This window comes from Paramisgurnus dabryanus, chromosome 8, assembly GCF_030506205.2.
Source record: "Paramisgurnus dabryanus chromosome 8, PD_genome_1.1, whole genome shotgun sequence".
NCBI classification, from domain to species: domain Eukaryota; kingdom Metazoa; phylum Chordata; class Actinopteri; order Cypriniformes; family Cobitidae; genus Paramisgurnus; species Paramisgurnus dabryanus.
Genome location: NC_133344.1, coordinates 5,551,943 through 5,573,231, shown reverse-complemented (window position 1 = coordinate 5,573,231; position 21,289 = coordinate 5,551,943). Strand labels below are relative to the sequence as shown.

The 21,289-nt window shown below is 37.7% G+C and overlaps 1 pseudogene; it reads right to left on the bottom strand.

Moving 5' to 3' along the window:
• Positions 1 to 2,127: 2,127 nt before the first annotated feature.
• On the bottom strand, positions 2,128 to 21,062 carry LOC135771741 (uncharacterized; annotated as a pseudogene).
• Positions 21,063 to 21,289: the final 227 nt, after the last annotated feature.

Here is a 21,289-nt window from a genome sequence, read left to right as displayed (position 1 = left end):
CACTCTGCCACCCGGAATAGAAATAATAGAATTCTTCTTTTCTCAAATTGTTCATCTTATCTTATTATTTTAGCGGGCAGACTGAGAAACACGTGGCTAAAATATTTCTAAATTTATTTAAACAGTTTTTTAAAACCAGGAAGCCCTTTTTCCAATTTTACAGTATTGCAATTCTCTTGTGTACCGGTAGGTGCCCCCAAGCACAAACGAGAAACACCGCCTATCGCTTTTACTTATAGTGCCCCCTGCGAGTTGTTGGCAAAATATATTTTTTGGTTCTGCAGATTAAACTAAGTAATACAGATTTGTAAAGACATGAAGGTGGATAAATGATTTAAAAAATACTTTTCAGTTTTGGTTTAACCCTTCTATTTGAATTTAGTTTTTACATACAATTTTAATCATTTTAATTCATAATTTTTGTTACAATTGAAATTCTATTTTGTTAATTTTATGCCCAAGAAAAATGGCATGAGAAACTATAGACTACTTTACAATAAATTAAATCAAGACAATAAAATATGTATACGCTATATGCAGTAAAATACATACAGTCTTGTTCAAAATAATAGCAGTACAATGTGACTAGAATAATCAAGGTTTTTAGTATATTTTTTTATTGCTACGTGGCAAACAAGTTACCAGTAGGTTCAGTAGATTCTCAGAAAACAAATGAGACCCAGCATTCATGATATGCACGCTCTTAAGGCTGTGCAATTGGGCAAGTAGTTGAATTAGTTGAAAGGGGTGTGTTCAAAAAAATAGCAGTGTGGCATTCAATCACTGAGGTCATCAATTTTGTGAAGAAACAGGTGTGAATCAGGTGGCTCCTATTTAAGGATGAAGCCAACACTTGTTGAACATGCATTTGAAAGCTGAGGAAAATGGGTCGTTCAAGACATTGTTCAGAAGAACAGCGTACTTTGATTAAAAAGTTGATTGGAGAGGGGGAAACCTATAAAGAGGTGCAAAAAATGATAGGCTGTTCAGCTAAAATGATCTCCAATGCCTTAAAATGGAGAGCAAAACCAGAGAGACGTGGAAGAAAACGGAAGACAACCATCAAAATGGATAGAAGAATAACCAGAATGGCAAAGGCTCAGCCAATGATCACCTCCAGGATGATCAAAGACAGTCTGGAGTTATCTGTAAGTACTGTGACAGTTAGAAGACGTCTGTGTGAAGCTAATCTATTTTCAAGAATCCCCCGCAAAGTCCCTCTGTTAAAAAAAGGCATGTGCAGAAGAGGTTACAATTTGCCAAAGAACACATCAACTGGCCTAAAGAGAAATGGAGGAACATTTTGTGGACTGATGAGAGTAACATTTTTCTTTTTGGGTCCAAGGGCCACAGGCAGTTTGTGAGACGACCCCCAAACTCTGAATTCAAGCCACAGTACACAGTGAAGCATGGAGGTGCAAGCATCATGATATATGTTTCTCCTACTATGGTGTTGGGCCTATTTATCGCATACCAGGGATCATGGATCAGTTTGCATATGTTAAAATACTTGAAGAGGTCATGTTGCCCTATGCTGAAGAGGACATGCCCTTGAAATGGTTGTTTCAACAAGACAATGACCCAAAACACACTAGTAAACGGGCAAAGTCTTGGTTCCAAACCAACAAAATTAATGTTATGGAGTGGCCAGCCCAATCTCCAGACCTTAATCCAATTGAGAACTTGTGGGGTGATATCAAAAATGCTGTTTCTGAAGCAAAACCAAGAAATGTGAATGAATTGTTAAAGAATCATGGAGTGGAATAACAGCTGAGAGGTGCCACAAGTTGGTTGACTCCATGCCACACAGATGTCAAGCAGTTTTAAAAAACTGTGGTCATACAACTAAATATTAGTTTAGTGATTCACAGGATTGCTAAATCCCAGAAAAAAAAATGTTTGTACAAAATAGTTTTGAGTTTGTACAGTCAAAGGTAGACACTGCTATTTTTTTGAACACACCCCTTTCAACTAATACCCCAATTGCACAGCCTTAAGAGCGTGCATATCATGAATGCTGGGTCTTGTTTGTTTTCTGAGAATCTACTGAACCTACTGGTAACTTGTTTGCCACGTAGCAATAAAAAATATACTAAAAACCTTGATTATTCTGGTTAGTCACATTGTACTGCTATTATTTTGAACAAGACTGTACAAACACAAAATATAAAATTCTATAAATTGTACAGCTGCTCAATAAACAGTATGAACAAGGAAAACAGTGCACGATCAAGAGTAGCCTGTGTGAACTCTCTGATGGGCTTTTAAGTTACTTGAACAAGCAAACGTCTGGTCGCACTGAGAGCATTTGGAAGGTTTTTCACCTGTATGAAGTCTCTGGTGATTTAGTAATGAAGCCTTCACCCTAAAACTCTTCAGACAGACAATTCAGTGATGAGGTTTCCTTCCAGTATGAACTCTCTGATGAGATTTTAAGGAACCTGACTGAGCATACGACATGTCACACTGAGAGCATTTGAAAGGTTTTTGTCCGGTATGAATTCTTAGGTGATTTAGTAATGAAGTCTGTTGAGTAAAACTCTTCCCACAGACATTACAGTGATAAGGTTTCTCTCCAGTGTGAACTCTCTGATGAACTATTAAGTTACTTAAACCAGTAAATGTCATGTCACACTGAGAGCATTTGAAAGGTTTTTCACCTGTATGAATTCTCATGTGACTTAGTAATGAAGTCTGTTGACTAAAACTCTTCCCACAGACATTACAGTGATAAGGTTTCTCTCCAGTATGAACTCTCTGATGAACTATTAAGTTACTTGAACAAGCAAACGTCATGTCACACTGAGAGCATTTGAAAGGTTTTTCACCTGTATGAATCCTCTTGTGATTACGTAAGTTATTCCAGTGACTAAAACTCTTCCCACAGACACTACAGTGAAAAGGTTTCTCTTTAGTGTGAATTCTCTGATGAACTTTAAGATATTGGTTGGTTCTGAAGTATTTTCCACATTCAGTGCAGTTGAAAGGCTTTTCACCACTGTGTATCCTCATGTGAACATTTAGATCAGAGGAAGAGACACAAATCCTCCCACACTGCTCACAGTGAAACTGCTTCTTCTTCTTCTTCTTCTTCTTCTTCTTCTCTCTGTGGTCTTCTGAATGAAGTTTCTTCTCTTGTAAGGTAGTAAAGCTGATCTCAGATCTGGTGAAGAGTTTCTGTTCTGTGTGTTTTCTCTCATGTCTCTCTAAAAGTCTCTGTGAGCTGAATGTCTTTCCACAGGTGATGCAGGAAAGAGTTTGTGCTGTCAGTCGCTCTTTTGATGTTGAAGACGATATTTCTAAATCCAAACATGAATCACTCTTCACATCTGAAAAAAACATGAAACAATTAAATTGTCTTTTCACTCTTATTTACACAAAGAAGGATGAAGAATTGAGATTCTGTATAGTGATGGGAAGTCCTACTCTTTTTTGGGAACCAGTTCTTTTTGGACAGTTTGTTTCAAAGAGGCAAGTGCTTTGCGGTTGTCTGTTTGCAAAATGACTGATGTTGATTGTGCATTTATCGAGAGAGTTACCAGTTTGTATTTGGTAACCTTACTATAGGGGGAAAATAAACGACGCAGGTCGATAAACGTCACGTGACTCAAAAGTGAAGTGTGTATTACAATTACCAGGTTGCCCAATGTCCTCACTGACACTCTTCCAAGCGAGGTCCTTTTTATTCCTGTCTCCTCTATAGAAATAAGAACTTGTGTCGTAGCTCCGTGTGACTGCTTATGGACAATATCAAGCGTTGGTTGAATTAGTGACTCCGGGCGGGGCTGCCACCACAGCAGCAAGCAGGCTCCTGATTGGTTAACGTGCCGCGAAATTCCGCACAACGTTCAATTCGCGCCTTTCGCGCGAGCTTCACGCAGAAACACGTCTTCCGCACCGCACGCCTCTTCCGCGCCGCGGGACCTCCTGCCGCGCGTCAACGCGTCTTCACATTGACTAAACATTGAAATCACTCGCGCTTCACGCCTCTACCGCGGTTGGTGTAAAAGCAGCATTAGTTCCCTGTGCAACAACGCAACCAAAAAAAACCTATCAGTCGGAATTTTTGCTGATGAACGATAGTTATTGTTATCGGCGTGGATTAATCAGCAAATCTGATGAATCGGCCGACCTCTAGTAATTGTGCATCGAAACGTTGTTGTGCACCTCAGTGTTTCCCATACGTTGATTTATTCGTGGCGCACCGCCACAGAATCAGCGCTGGCCGCCACAAATAGATATTTCATGATCCCCATTTACATTTATATTTTACTGTTTAAAAACGTCTTAATTCATTGTTGCAAGCACCCAGCGCGCCCTCCCTTTCTATGTTGCATGCAGCGCGCGCCTCTCTCTCTCTCTCTCTCTCTCTCTCTCTCACATGAGCGTGAAAAGGTGGCGGTGTTTCAATGTCCGTTCCTCCATATACTTTCTTTTTCGCGTAAACGTCAACAGCCACAGATTTTACTGACAAAGAAGACGGCGATGACTTGACGAAAGGTTAGCATTAGTGTTTCCCACACACACACACACACCCGTTCTCTCCCTCTCTATAATGCGATATGCCTGCGCACGTGTTTTGTAGTAACTTTGTGTAACAGTTACTGTGTATTCTCTCATATTTCTGAATTTGCACCCAATTGTTTGCGCTATACGCGACAATAAAACTCGCATTTAAATAAAAAGGGGCTCATAACAAGACATTGATGAGAAGAGCAATGTAAATGTATGGTGATTTATATACCAGCTGTAAACATACACGTACGTTTCGTAAATTCCTGTTATTTTGCGGGTTTCTTTCAAATATAAAAGCGTTTAAGCATTTACTTGTATTCTAGGCGAAAAAAACAAGTCAGTGGCAAGTCAGTTCCTGAATAACACGACACAAACTTTAAAAAGTCAAATTCACTTCTCAGAGGCACAGAAGTGTTCCTGAAACTGACGTTCTCCCCAAACTGAAATTAAACACAGTGTTTCGAGTTTTTCTCGTCTGTGTCATGTTGATATCAAGAAGCAACGTGCACATGACGACGAGAGAGGTGACCTGCTGCGCAATCGAGTTACCCCTCCCACTTCTGAATGTTTAACTGAGATTTCTAATCCCGTCCGAATTGACCATCAATATTACAGACGTCCTGTGGTAAAATTACATTACGCCATCTACATTCAACCGTAAAACTAATCCCATCCGAATAGGGCTATAGTCTGCTCATTTTATGTCTGACAACAGAACTGATAATATGTAAATAATAGCAATCAGTTGTGTTAAAATGCAATATAACGTGACAGATCAAAGAGTAGAAGTGAAACATATTTCAAGGTGCCAACACTCGATCAAACCGGATCAAACGCAAACACGTGATGACGTCACATATATGCTAATTAGAGTGTGACGTCATCACCGCCACAAGTCTCTCAAAATCCTGTGGGAAACACTGTTTATTAAATAATTTTCAAACAGACATCTGTGCTGCACCAGAGATTCCTTTTGTCTATGTTCTTGTGGATCACAGAAGCGCAGAAAAGTCTCCTTTTTTTGTATATTACTGTTTGAGGTCATGATGTGTCACTACCATGTACAGAGCTCTAATAATATCGCTATGATGAGGTAAATACAGTTTAAAATTCTTGGTCACCTTTAACTCTTTCCCCGCCATTGACGAGATATTTCGTCAATCTGCAATACCGCTATTATCCACCAGGTGGCTTCCGCAACTTATAAAAACCGGAAGTATTGCCCTAGGGCAAACAGCTGTATGTCTGTGTATGTTTTAAAGATCGCTCTGCATCTGATCTCTATCAAAAGTCCTTCACAAAAATGGAATTATCTCAGCTATTTGCTCAAAATATGGTGTTTTGATGAAACCTACACATATTTGAGAGGTGATAAAAACAGAACACATGAAGGTAGGATGAAACTGATTTTTTGTTTGAAAGCAGAGGGTCTGTTCTTTTATTTCATATATTTTATGTTTATATATTTTAAAAGGAGCATTTTCTGGAAGGCATTAAACTTTTGTGAAAATCATGAAAAATGCTGGCGGTGAAAGAGTTAAAAACTCTAGAATTCAGAAAGTTCTTTGCGCATTTACTCCCTTGACTTTATTCTGCAAACCTAACGCGCTCCCCTTCAGCTCTCCACAAAACAGCAGCGATTGGCGGACAAAAAGCAAAGAAAGTACCGTAATGAACCATATATTGCCAAAACGCGCAATTGTCTTCTTTTAGGAACAATTCAAACTATTTGTGATAGCGCAAATAGTTGAGGAGGGTTAAATGAATAGAGATAGAATCAGAGCCCAGTGTCCGATTGCATGAAACTCCTTAGTGAGGGTTTCCCTGAGGGAGGAAAAAAATCCCTGAGGTAAGTGTTTATACTAAGTATTTTACAATAGTCTCTGCCAAAACACGGCAGCAGAGAAGCGGTTGCTATAGTTACCCTGCTAAAAGAACAATAGACACCATCACAGAAATTCTATTGGTTTTATTGGGAATTTTATTGGTTCTAATGGAATATGGCCCTAAACACATACAGTGTATTGGTCTTTGTTGGTCCCTAATGGTATGTATTGGTTCTATTGGTTCTATGTATTGGTTCTAATGGAATATGGCCCAAGACATATAACAGTGTAGTGGTTTTAATGGTAAAAGCTAATTGGTATTTTAGTGGAAACCATTAGAATTTTCTGTAATGGTTTTATTGTTTTTTCAGCAGGGTACGTAAACAAATCAACGCACGCAGCTCAACAGACGGCGGATTTGTGTACAATGAAAAATCACAAATAACAGACTGTAAGACTGGAAACACATTAGATCAAACCGCTATTCTCCAAATAAATACGCATCACTTTTTTCTAGGGATCATTTAGATCGTTAGAAATGTGCGTTGGTACTTCATTTCCTTAAATAACCATAAAATCAGCCATCGCGTGTGACGTTAAGGGACCTCTTATATTCCCTTAAGTTTTCAAGGGAAAATGGGACTTAAGGACTTTGTAGCAACGCATAGCAGAACTTAAGGTAATACTTTAGCATTTAAGGGTAAATACTTATTGACAGCCTTATGGTTCACTTAAGGGTTTTTCTTGCAACCCGTTTTTTATTAAGGATACCCTTAACCTTATATTTAAGGGATTTCTTAGCTTAAGGACTTTCATGCAACCGGGCACAGACCGTTTCTCAATCTGAAGCCGCCTTTCCACTGCACACGACAAACGACGGCCGATAAGCCGGAAGTCATTAATTTCCTATGGAGAGTCGCAAAGGGGTTGCGTGAGGTGCCGACCGTCTGCGGATGCGTAAATATCGGATCCATTTTGAGTGTTGGATCCGTTAAAAAATTTGAACTTGTGCGACTTAACCGCATGCGATATGCAGACAGGAAGTTATGTATTTAATTGTATTCCAATCACAAACTGTGTGTGAGGTGAAAATGATTAATCCTTTTGGTTTAACTTTATTAGTTACACTTGAATCCTTAAAAAAACACTTTTGATTACTGATAATAAATACATTATTAATTTAATTTGTGTACGTTATTATTTTAATCTTGTCTTTATATGTTCTCCCCAAAAATATTGGCAATCTTTGTCATATATAAATAGCTGTTTATCGTTCATTTATTTATTTATTTCACCATGGTAAACATATTAGAATGAAGCCTCTTACACTGGAATGAGCTTCTCTCCCGTATACGATTAAACTGAAACTTCATTATGACTGCCACTAGGGGGAGAACTCCGACTGTCGTTTCCGTATGTCGTGCGCAGTGGAAGGCGGTTTGAAGGCTGTAGCTTCCCGAGGTCGTATATGCAGGCTGCTGCATACAACATCAAGCCTGGTTTATTTAAGTTAACTGCTCATTACATTCAAAATTAATAAGCATATTACAACAATTTGGTACACAAAACGTATGGGTGGATTATTTTTGGCTCTGTGATAAGATGTTCTCTCTTGGTCAAGGTTGCGAAAAAGTATCAATCTGCACTACCAGTACAACAATGTGCGTTTTCAGCACTGTGCAGACATTATAACCCCAAAAAGGTTCCTCACTCAAGTCGTGTGTTGTTTCACAGATGAAAGTTATACAATAAACACGCATATAGGTGCCGATCCCGTGGTTGCTCTGGGGCAGTTAAAAACATAAGACATACAATCTTAGTTTCATTCCTACCTTTAAATGTAATGGTTGCTTTTCTGTAATAATAATAATAATAATAATAATAATAATCCTCTATGACGGATGCGGTCGACAAATACGACTTCCGGAAGACGAACCCGAAATCCTGGTCAGGACGCGTCCGGGAAGAATGTCACGTATGGTCACCCTAATCATAACTAGCTTAACTACCCACTCCTACAATGGGTTTAATGGTGCACTGGAACAATCCTTCCTAAAATGCATTAAACTTTCGTTTACAAAGACGTGAAACTCACTGAGTGGTCAGGTTGTGTTCACTGATATGCTCACACAAAAATCGCTCCAAAAGATGCTTTCCAACAGGTGTTTTAGCATTCGTTGTAAACTTGTGGACCTATTTTTCCAAACGCCTCACACCCGTACATTCTTCCGTTGAGAGCTTGAATAATAGACACTCCAGCCCAGGTGGTGGCGATAATCCGCCTTTGCCAATTGCAAGAATACAAACAACATTCCCGGCACGGAGTAATACCGTACCTCACAGGACATCTAATACAAGTCTATGATAAAACCTGTTGGAATGCGTAATTTGCAGCGACTTTTGTGTGAGCATACCAGTGAACACCCCTGACCACTCGGTGAGTTTCACGTCTTTGTAAACGAAAGTTTAATGCATTTTTGGAAGGATTGTTCCAGTGCACCATTAAACCCATTGTAGGAGTGGGAGGTGAAACACAAACACCTGAAAATTCTCGGGGCAGCCGCATATGTCGAAATTTCAGTCAAAACCGTTTTATTTCATCATAAACAATCTGAAAACAGGGCTTTAAGTGTAAAATACCGAACTTGTCCTTTAAAAGTACAAACTATTTTGTCAATTCTTTATTCTAATTTGGTAATAAAGTTCAACACAAAAGTGAATGAGTATTGAGTGTTGTGTTTGAATTCAGTAAAACTATCGGTTAATTTATCGGTTATCGGCAGTTAGTGCCCACCTTGGTTATAAAATCCAATATCGGTCAACCTCTAACAATTACATCTCATCAGAGTCCTGTCCTCAAACAGTAATGTTTCCTCATTCTTATGTTAATCTCGTTCATCCAAAAGTCAAAAACAGGCCAATCTCAACATAACACTGACTGTGACATAACAATCAAGATGTACTCCCCCAACATTTCTATTACCCGCCCATGTTCTAGGCCAGCTGGACGTACACAGCATAATCATCAGACGTTTTTCAGGTATTGAGAAGAAACAAGCAAGGACAAAAATGGAAGAACATGGATATAAATCCAAAACAGGGGTTTTAAATGCACATTAACCATCACAATGAGAAATGTCTGCAAACAAATCATTGGCAGTGTGATGGACAGTATATCTTACATAGATTTTCAATGGAGGGTCAGAAAGCTCTTGGACTAAATTTAAAACATCTTAAACAAATTTTCCGAAGATGAATGGAGGTCTTACAGGTTTGGAAAGACATGAGAGTGAGTAATTAATGAAATTATTCTTATTTAAGTGAACTATACCTTTAATAAAGGCCATCCATTAGGCTATAAAAGTTTATTCGTTATAGCTTAAAAAACATACAGGGTACATTCTTTCTAGGTTATAAAATATAACTAAAAAATAACCTACATGGAACGTTCTGGGAACGTTAACGTTTTTGTGTCCCGGTGCTGTGTGAAATTCTGTCCCAATGGAACAAGCAATTGGATTGCAAGTTCTTGTTTGTTTTTTTGGGAGATATATGGGAACGTTCTGTTTTTGCTGTTGTTCTTAAGACAATCTGAAGACAATCTGAGCACTTGGGGTTTAGGATGACACAGGGGTAAGTGATTTATGATCAAATTAGCATTTTGGGGTTAACTAACCCTTTAAGCCAACGTGCCTGATAAGTTTTTAAAATAATCTAAACAGAAATGTCCTAAAATTGTATTACTTAAATTTTTTGGACATTTGATTAGTGAGTTTGTGATAAAACAGGTGCTCACATGACAGTTAAAAATCTTAAAAAACAACAATTAAGGAGACATACCTAATGGAATAAAAACATAATCTTCCTCAGTGCCATCTTCCTCTTCTGTGGGTTCAGTTTTGAATTCTGTGGGTTCAGTTTTGATTTCTGTGGCTTCAGTTTTGATTTCCGTGGGTTCCGTTTTCATTTCTGTGGGTTCAGTTTTGATTTCTGTGGGTTCAGTTTTAATCTTCATCATGAGGCTCGTGCAGTCGATGAGTTTAACTGAACACATCTTCAGTTTGGTCTGCAGGATCTGCTGCTGTTCTCCAGCGTTACAGACAGAATCCAGAGACTCTGTGGAGGTTTGATCCTCCTGTAACTCTGTTTACTGTCACACACTGTAGTGTCCTGCATCATCTTAACACTAAAATACACAGAGACAAGAATCTGTTTACACTCAACGAAACACGCAAGAGAGAAAAACACTGACGATACACAAACACATCACACGCGCGCGCTCTTTCTTTCTTTCTTTCTTTCTTTAGTGAGTTAGAGTTTATCTGCGGATTAAAGAGCTGCAGCGCCTCCTGCTGTACTGGAGAAGACGCTTATTTTTCTTCTTCTTCGGTGGTTTTACTGACAGTTTACAAACAGTGTGCATTACCGGCATCTTCTGGAGTGTGGCGTAAACTCCTTGGGAAATTAATAGCCGGTATGCACGTGACGTCACCTTTGCGAAAGAGCCTGCGCGGTTACGCCCATTGAGTGGCAAAAAGACAGAGCGCAGAATTTGAGTACAGAATCTGGAAAAAAGCTGTTGTGCGATAGACTGTACTAACAGATTTAACAAGAATTCGGATCTGTCGTTTTACAGACTGCCAAAAAAAATAAATAGATCATTCATGCCAACGTCCACTGACCACAGGTGGGTTGATAAGTTGCTATGGTCACTATCAAGCAGAGGTTTTACTTTCTACTTAAAAGTATTTTTTCAAGTATTTGTATTTTATCCGTGTTTTTCTTTGGAAACATACCAAGCATATTATAATGTCTATTAAATTTCATAAATACAAGTTTTTGTCTTCTCGCGGTTCAATTAAAAAAATTAAATAATAAAACACCTCCAACAAAAATGGCACTTCTGAGTGTAAGGACAAATAGGGCATGTGTGCTGCACAGTTTAAGCCCTTTCTGTGCACGTGCCTGCCATTTATTATATATTTCATCATTTCCTGTTTTCTATTTTTTCTTCCTTATATTCATAGCCTACGTGTTTGTTCTAAAACTATTATGTTTACATACAAATTAATATGCATAGGCCTGTTTATATATTAATCACTTCAAGATTGTGTGTGTGTGTGTTATATTAATATATTTATTAAGTATGTAAACATAATAATTTTAGAACAAACAGGAAGAAGACATAGGCTAAGATATAAGGTAAAAAGAAATAATAGACAACGGAAAAATTATGAAATATTTAAAAAATGGTGATATTGCTTTTTAGTATAACCCATTCAAAATGTAATCTTTCTAAATAAATTAAAAATGTAATGTGATGAAAACGCTATAAGAAACACATAGGGAACAGACTTCAACAGAACAACGGACATCTTCTCAAATTATTTTCTATTCTAATGATTAAAATATTTCCAGATGATTTCATCACTTCTCCAGTCTGTCTGTTTAAAGGCTAATTGCAATCATAAACACCTACATTTATCTTCAAATGGTGTCTTCGACGATGGTATTCTAGAAAAATGAAGGCCATCTTTTTTTGGCATTCCTATTCTGACACACAACAAGACATTTTCTAGTGAGTTATCTTGCTCATTTCTCTTGTGTAATTCATTTCCAGTATTTTTCTGCCACCACATTGTGTGCAGCTTGCAGTGACGTGTACTCGCAAAAGGTCTATTGGCCGTCTATTACAGTTCACTTCTATGGTGCTACCACATCACACTGTGCATTTGGTCAAGATGCTCTCAATGCAATAACAGTTCTTTTAGCTTTCCTAGAAAGAATATAAAGACTGACAAAATACTTAATAATTATGTAAACTTTAATTTACCAGCCCAGAGAATAGGCCTATAGCAGAAATCAGGAGTCGTAATCATTGTAAAAATGAACAAACCATTTATTATCTGAACAGTTCCTTTCTCAGTGTTTTTTATACCAAGCCAAGTTAATTGACAATTAATGACATTATGGTCCCAAGACATTAAGACTTTAAAACCAATTTGTAAAATAACATAGCACACAATATAAAATAAGTGAGTTTGACACATAACAAGATTTAATCAAAGAGATGTAATATAAAAATAATAAATGTGTAAATAAAATATGAAAATCAACACAAAGTAACACTATTGTATTTAGTTCTGAACAGTTTGTTTGCTCCCGGACACATACACTGTTTAACAGCTTTGCACGTTACCTCATTAAAAAAACTGTACTTTTAAGGCGTTGACGTCATGTCAGGTCATCACGTGGGTAGCACATGCTGCTAGGCGCTAAAAGTTAAAGATGTTCGATTAGCCATTCGTCGGCTGCCACTGACGAGATGCGCGAGACAATAGCATGCGATTTATCATGCAGCCCTCTTTATAAGTTACATTATTAAGACAGCGAAAACTAAAATTATATATCATAAATGATTATGCGATGCTACCGTGTTGTTTTGTAATTCTAAAGTCTTTGGTAGCCACAAGTTTTGATAAAATATCTGTTGGAAATCAAAAGTTTTTTTTTTTACTTAAAGGCACACCATGGAACTTTTTGGCGACTAGGGGGTGCAAGACATGTATTTTTCACGTCCAGCGCCCCTAGAGGCCACAAGCGGTACAGCACTGTCGCAAAGGAAAAGAAGACAACTCTTTAGGTCACAAAGTGTGCCTTCCAGCAAGTCATGTCATATAATTGTATGGGTTTATTTTCATCAAATGCCAAAAAATTGCATAGTTCACGTTTACTAGCCATTTGTAATGGTGGTCGCTTGGTTAAAGTTTATATTTAAAAAAATATTGCCCTAAAGGAGAATCGAACCCGGATCGCTCATGTCAAAGGTCCATGACGCCCCCACAATGCCACAATGTCACATGATATAAGTTTCTCTGTAAACTCTCCAAGTAGTTTCCAGTAAAATTCACATTTAAAAAAATAGTGTTCAGGCGCCAGACAGGACTTGTATATGTGTAGAATATTGAGTACACGATCCTCGTCCTTCTTTTTATTCTGTCACTCTCCCCTTTTCTCTTTCTGGTCTCCTCCAACAAAACCTTGTGTTTCTTTTTCTTAGTTGCTGCTTCAGCCATGACAAAAACATCAGGAAAATAAATAGTTGCACTCTCACGTCCGAATTTGAAGGAAGTGGAGAAAGTGACGTCTGCCGTAAAGCAGATTTTTGTAGTTTTTTGTTTTTTTCAATTCAATTCAATTCAATTTTATTTATATAGCGCTTTTCACAATTTGTGATTGTTTCAAAGCAGCTTTACAATAATAGAAGCAGTGGAAAGCATAGAAAAACGACAGATAGCACAACATAATACACGATAGCAAAAGCAGCTAAATTTGCTGCGGCTATGAATCAACATTATAAGCGTACGTATTGCTAATGTAACGTAAAGAAGAGGGTGCTAAGTTAAGCCCAAGAATGCTGCCTCCCCGGGTTGAAAAACCCCCTATGAGAAAAAAAACCCAGACTCAGCAGGGGAAGTAAAAAAAAGTCTTAGGAGGGAAAAACCCTTGGGAGATATATTTATATATACATTGAAACGATTAAGGAGATTAGGCGGAGGTAAAGCGGGTTCTGCTGGTGGTCGTTGGTCATGCATCAGCTGGGCATCATGTTGACAGTCTGCCGGTGAGTCAGAGGTGTGCCGACTTTCACATTTACCGGAACTGGGTCTGTTTGTCTCAAGTGTCCTCGGAGACAAGGACGAGACATGAAGAAAGAAAAACAAAACCCAATTAGCGTAGGGGCCATTCATATGTATACACATGTACATATACATAAACATACATACATACATACACATACATACACACAAACATACATATACGTATTGAAGATACGTCATCCCAGTGACAGACTCTGCACAGTTCGGTTTAGGGAGAACGAGAAAAATGCAGGGGACGGCGAATGTTTTAGGAAATAGATGCAGTGACGCCCTTTTAAGGACTAAAGTCCCGCCCCCGACTAGTGGGCTTAACACCACAAATCTATACCCACCGAGCTTTATTAAAATCCGGACGAGCAAGGGAGTAAAGGGGGGAGACGGGGACGTGACTGCGCCAGCCATCTCCCTGATGCCTGTCTAGGCTTCACAGTACTCCCCTACTCGACTCAGAAACCTCAGGTGGAGGGCCGAACAAGTGATAACATAATGCCATACATAATTTTCAATCACTCCTCTGCGCTTGGCAATTAATGGCCCGATTCGGGGTTTTATTGGTCTAGTGTTAAAGTTTTGGCCTTGTATTGTGGTTTGTATGTGCACAAAGTAGCGTTTCTTTTCCTTATATGTAGCCTTTTCTATTTTATACGTGACATTTGTTTTTGAAAGTTTATGCCTCGGCCCATGGTTTGCTGCACATATGTAAACAAGTAAGGAGAGATTAAACATTTAAGTTTATTAATAGCATTTACCATGCTTTGAAATGTTGACAAAAATGAGGATTTAGTTTATTTATTTATCAGGTTGTACAAGCTATCTATTGTGAGATGAGTACCATTACTAAAACAAATTATGTAAATGCCTTGTTAAAGAGAAAAGTTTTAAGTCTAGATTTAAAGGTATCTATTGTGTCTGATTCTCGGACAACGGTTGGTAAGTCATTCCAGAGCTTAGGGGCTAAGTAAGAAAAGGATCTTCCACCTTTAGACACTTTTGATATTTTAGGGATAACTAAGAGACCAGAGTTTTGCGAACGCAGTGCACGTGATGGATTATATTCTGATAGTAATTCTCTAAGATATGAGGGTGCTAGGCCATTTAAGGCTTTGTAGGTGGTAAGTGATATTTTAAATTGTATGCGATAATTAACTGGTAGCCAGTGTAAAGATGCTAGAATTGGACTTATGTGGTCATACTTCTTAGATCGAGTAAGCACTCTTGCAGAAGCGTTTTGAACTAGCTGCAGCTTGTTTACCTGATTTGCATGGCATCCCCCGAGTAACGAGTTACAATAGTCTAATCTAGAGGTCATAAAAGCATGGATAAGCTTCTCTGCGTCAGATGTAGACAGTATATGGCGGATTTTTGAGATATTTCTAAGATGGAAGAATGCTGTGCGGCAGACGTTGCCGATATGACTATCGAAGGATAAATTGCTGTCGAACATCACACCTAAGTTCCTAACCGAGGAAGATGGTACCACAGTGCAGCCATCTATGTGCAACTTGTAATCTGACATATTATGTTTGTAGCGATTCGGTTCAATAATAAGCATCTCTGTCTTATTGGAGTTGAGCTTAAGAAAGTTATGTGCCATCCAGTCACTAACATCGCTAATGCAGTCTGTTAGCTTAGAAACCGTGTGGGTTTCGCTGGGATGTGAGGAGATGTAAAGCTGGGTATCATCCGCATAGCAGTGAAAACTTATGTTATGTTTCCTGATAATGTCTCCTAGAGGTAACATATATAATGAGAACAGGATAGGACCTAAAACTGATCCCTGCAGAACACCATATTTAACCAGGGAGTGATATGACTGTTCCTCATTTACATAAACAAAGTGATAGCGATTGGTTAGATACGACCTAAACCAGGCTAACGCCTGACCACTGATACCAACATAGTTTTCTATTCTATTGAGTAAGATTGTGTGATCTATTGTGTCAAAGGCTGCACTAAGGTCTAGTAATAAGACATCGAAATATCACCTCAGAGTGATGCAGTTTCTGACCATTACCTTGTGTCATACACTGTACTTCTAGATAGGATCACTCAATCCACAACATGCTACCGACTAGCCAGAACTATAATTTCCACCACTAAAGATAGCTTTATCAGCACTCTTCCAGACCTGTCCCAAATGAAACATGTAGCAGATAACTGTGACGATCTCGATACTGTAATAGAAAACCTGAACAATGTCTGTTCTAACACACTGGATGCCGTTGCTCCCATTCGAAAAAAGAAAATCAAAGAAAAACCGCCAGCCTCAGTACGGTTATTAAAGAAAATCATAACAACCCTCGTTTCCTCTTTAGCACAGTTGCAAAACTGACAAGAAACAAAGAACAAACAGAAACCAATAGTAAACTCCAACACAATAGTAACGATTTCATGAACTTCTTTTCTAACAAAATTACGGCTATTAGGGAAAACATCGTAACTACCCAAGCAGCCATCACTCTACCCATTAGTTCACTAAACACTAGATTACCATATGAACATCTTGATTCATTTAAACCTACTACAATAGATGAGCTCTCTAAACTAGTCACATCATCCAAATCATCGTCCTGTATATTAGACCCCGTTCCCACAAAACTACTTAAAGAGGTATTCCCTCTAGTGTCAACCCCGGTTCTAAATATCTTTAACTCATCATTAAAAATAGGATATGTTCCAACAGCTTTCAAGCTAGCAGTTATTAAACCGCTGATTAAAAGACGATGTCACTTATTACTTGTGCTCTGGTTACCCGAAACCCCAAGATTAAAAGTACGAGTAAAACTATACAGACATGTCATTTAACCAATTTTAAGTCGATGTACATTCACAAGGGTCTTGAAAATATATTATCAAGGTTGAAAAACTACAAAGTGTCACTTTAAGTTACAGACACCGACCCATTTAGTGAAACAAACATTTAGTTTACTTCCATGGGTAACGTTATTCCTAGGGCTGGGTAAAAATATCGATTCATCAATGCATTGCAATTATTTGTTTCTCAATTCAATATCGATTCATCGAATTGATCGATCACCGGCCAGTGGCGGCGCTGTGGGCAACACTCTAGTGAGAGCGTTCGGCGTTGTAAAAGACGCGCTTTATCAACACAGAAAGATCAAATATGGCAAACAGCAGCACTTCTTTCAAGCCTGCGCCATCAACGTGATCAAACATTAGTAATACTACACACATTATTTAAAAATATACTCAGGTACTTAATTGCTTGTGTAGTTTCTTATTATTGAATCGATATATCGAAGCAAGCAAATCAATATCGAATTGAATCGAAGCCTCAAGAATCGAAATCGAATTGCGAAATTCCTAACAATACACAGATCTAGTTAATTCAAATGTATATTTTACTCATAAAACAACCGTCAAAGAACAACACATTCATAGTAAGAAAAAAATAATATGGAAGTGAATGGGGCTCACAAATCTCTTTATTTCAAACTTTCCTCAAATATCTTCCCTCATCAGAACAAAGAAATTTATACAGGTTTGTAACAACATAAAAGTGAGTTAAAAAAATAACAGAAATTTGATTTTTGTGTGAACTATCCCTTTAGGACATCGTAACCTAACATAAAACTTTCAAATATGGGACCTTTCATGGTACTGTTAGATCAATCTGAAACCATGAGCACCCCAGTTTTATTTCATTTGTATGTTTTTCTGTTCTATTTATCTGCGATATTGCTCATAATTTGATTATTTGCTCTTATTTTACTATTAACTTGTTTTTAACAATATTTTAGACTTAATACAAGATTTTGGTGTCATAACCTTATCAAGGTACTTTACAAAGTTTGACTGTTGATTAACTCTTCCCAAAAACATTGCAATGTTAAGGTTTCTCTCCAGTATGAACTCTCTGATGGGCTTTTAAGTTACTTGAACAAGAAAACGTCTTGTCACACTGAGAGCATTTGAAAGGTTTTTCACCTGTATGAATTCTCTTGTGCTTAGATAAGTTTGTCTGTTGAAAAAAACTCTTCCCACAGACACTACAGTGATGAGGTTTCCTTCCAGTATGAACTCTCAGATGTTTTTTTAAGTGAGCTGACTGAGAAAAAGTCATGTCACACTGAGAGCATTGGAAAGGTTTTTCACCTGTATGAAGTCTCGTGTGATTTAGTAAGTGTGACTGTTGACTAAAACTCTTCCAACAGACACTACAGTGATAAGGTTTCTCACCAGTATGAACTCTCTGATGGTCTTTTAAGTTACTTAAACAAGCAAATGTCTTGTCACACTGAGAGCATTTGAAAGGTTTTTCTCCTGTATGAATTCTATTGTGCTTTAGTAAAGTATACCTTACACTAAAACTCTTCCCACAGACACTACAGTGATGAGGTTTCTCTCCAGTGTGAACTCTCTGATGAATGTTAAGATTTTTTTTGGTTTTGAAGTAATTTCCACATTCAGTGCAGTTGAAAGGCTTTTCACCACTGTGTGTCCTCATGTGAACCTTTAGATTAGAGGAAGAGACACAAATCCTCCCACACTGCTCACAGTGAAACTGCTTCTTCTTCTTCTTCTCTCTGTTGTCTTCTGAATGAAGTTTCTTCTCTTGTAAGGTAGTAAAGCTGATCTCAGATCTGGTGAAGAGTTTCTGTTCTGTGTGTTTTCTCTCGTGTCTCTCTAAATGTCTCTGTGAGCTGAATGTCTTTCCACAGGTGATGCAGGAAAGAGTTTGTGCTGTCAGTCGCTCTTTTGATGTTGAGGACGTTATTTCTATATTCAAACATGAATCACTCTTCACATCTGAAAGAAACATGAAACAATTAAATGGTCTTTTCACTCTTATTTACACAAAGAAGGATAAAGAATTGAGATTCTGTATAGTGATGGGGAGGCTTAGTTTTTAAGACTTTAATTAATGACATTATTATTATTTCTGAGTGAACTATCCCTTTAATAAAGGCCATCCATTTGGCTTTAAAAGTTTATTCGTTATAGCTTAAAACTACAGGGTACGTTCTTCCTAGGTTTTTAAATATAACAAAAAATAACCTACATGTAACGTTCTGGGAACGTTAACGTTTTTGTGTCCCGGGAACCATATGGGAACGTTAGGGGAACGTTCTGTTTTTGCTGGGCTCCCAGGTTTTATAAAATACATTTAAAAAAAATGTGTTCTTAACTAGAACAAAGCTATTTTGGGGATTTTCGCCTGGATTTGGCCTACCCAATTTCAAAAGCTTCCCATACCCACATGCAGAGGTTTACATACAAAAGTTTGGTATCATTTTACAGGAAACCCTTTGAAATTACATAAAACACTGTTGAAAGTGCTAAACATGGTTGTATGTGATGTCAGGCCTCTAATAAACACAAAAATAAATAGGCGCTTTTTATGTTTTTTTTCTAAAGTTTTTATTTGAAAGTATATAACTCTGGCCCTGGGTATGTCAGGTCCCTGCAGAGAGTTTTGTTTGATTCCAGCTATTGTCAGCTTACAGAGGAAAAAGGAATTTTTTCTCTATCATAATCTATGCAAAAGTTATTTTACTCCAACTGAAGGGAGGAATAATACCCTTTTTGTATACAATTTCTGCCTAATAACATTTGAATTGCTCCCATAACCACATACAGTGGAATAAATGCAATTTCTTTATATCATTTTAAAGAAAACCCTTTGAAGTTACATAAAAAGCTGCTGTTTGTGACAAATATTGTTATTTATGTTGTTTTTTTTATATGATGAAACACCAAATTTTATTTTTTATGTTGTAAATACTGTCTTTGATAGTGTATAACTCTGGTTCTGGGTGCTCTAGCAGACTGCAGACAGTTCTGGTTGTTAGCAGCAGCAGACAGTAAACACCCAAAAAAAGAATGAACTCTTTAGCATGTGTTATTCAAAAGTTATTCTCATTTTACTAAAGGGTGCGAAAATACATTTTTCATATAAATATAAATTTTTTGTTTTGCACATATAATAAAAAGCAAGGGATTAATTATGCAAACAACCAAAGAATATGCTGTGAATGGATTCATTGTTTAGAGTAGGACCTAAAATAAAAGATGGTGTAGCATTTGTGGCTATATGTGCTATCTGAGGCAGTCCACACTCAAGTTTCACATATGTTTACAAAAGACCATTTTTTACCTTATTATTCATTCGATAATTGTTGGATATGTGTTGTATTAGAACGAAAATAATGCTGTAGCCTTATTCCTGAGAGTGAGAGCTTTCATTTGATATAAGACTTGCCCATGTTTGTCATTTTTGAAAAATATGAAATATGTGAATATTATATGATATCAAAAAATATTGGGGGGGGAGGTGATAGTGTAAATAAGTTTAAATAACTTTCTTACAGTAAAAGATGCGTCAAAGTGATGCATATCTGCAGAAAGTAGAGACTATAAGCTTTCAAACAGTATCTCATATGTGTTACTGGGGTCCATGACGGAGCATTAAAGATTAAAAGAATCTTTTATATTAAGTCAAAATACGACATTTTGGACCCGGGACAGGGTCCTCAGGGTTGAAGAGGACTTTGGGGTTTAGAACGACACAGGGGTAAGTGATTTTGGGGTGAACATCCCTTTAAACCTACGTGCCTGTTAAGTTTTATAGATATCCTAAACTAAAATGTCCTTAAATTTTAGTACTTAAATTTTTGTGTGACAATAATTAAGCAGACATACCTGATGGAATAAAATCATAATTTTCTTCATCAGTGCGATCTTCCTCTTCTGTGGGTTCAGTTTTGATTTCTGTGGGTTCAGTTTTGATTTCTGTGGGTTCAGTTTTAATCTTCATCATGAGCTTCGTGCAGTTGATGAGTTTAACTGAACACATCTTCAGTGTGTTCTGCAGGATCTGCTGCTGTTCTCCAGCGTTACAGACAGAATTCAGAGACTCTGTGGAGGTTTGATCCTCCTGTAAGCTCTGTTTACTGTCACACACTGTAGTGTCCTGCATCGTCTCAACACTAAAATACACAGAGACAAGACTCCGTTTACACTCAATGAAACACGCAAGAGAGAGAAACACTGAGGATACACAAACACATCACACGCGCGCTCTTTCTTTCTTTCTTTCGTGAGTTTATCTGTGGATTAAAGAGCTGCACCGCTCCTGCTGTACTGGAGAGAGAAAACGCTTCTTCTTCTTCGGTAGTTTTACTGGCAGTTTGCAAACAGTGTGCATTGCCGCCATCTTCTGGGCTGAGGTGTGAACTCTATTCTATTCTAATTATTAAAATATTTCCAGATGATTTCATCACTCCTCCAGTCTGTCTGCTAATTGCAACCATAAACACCTCCGTT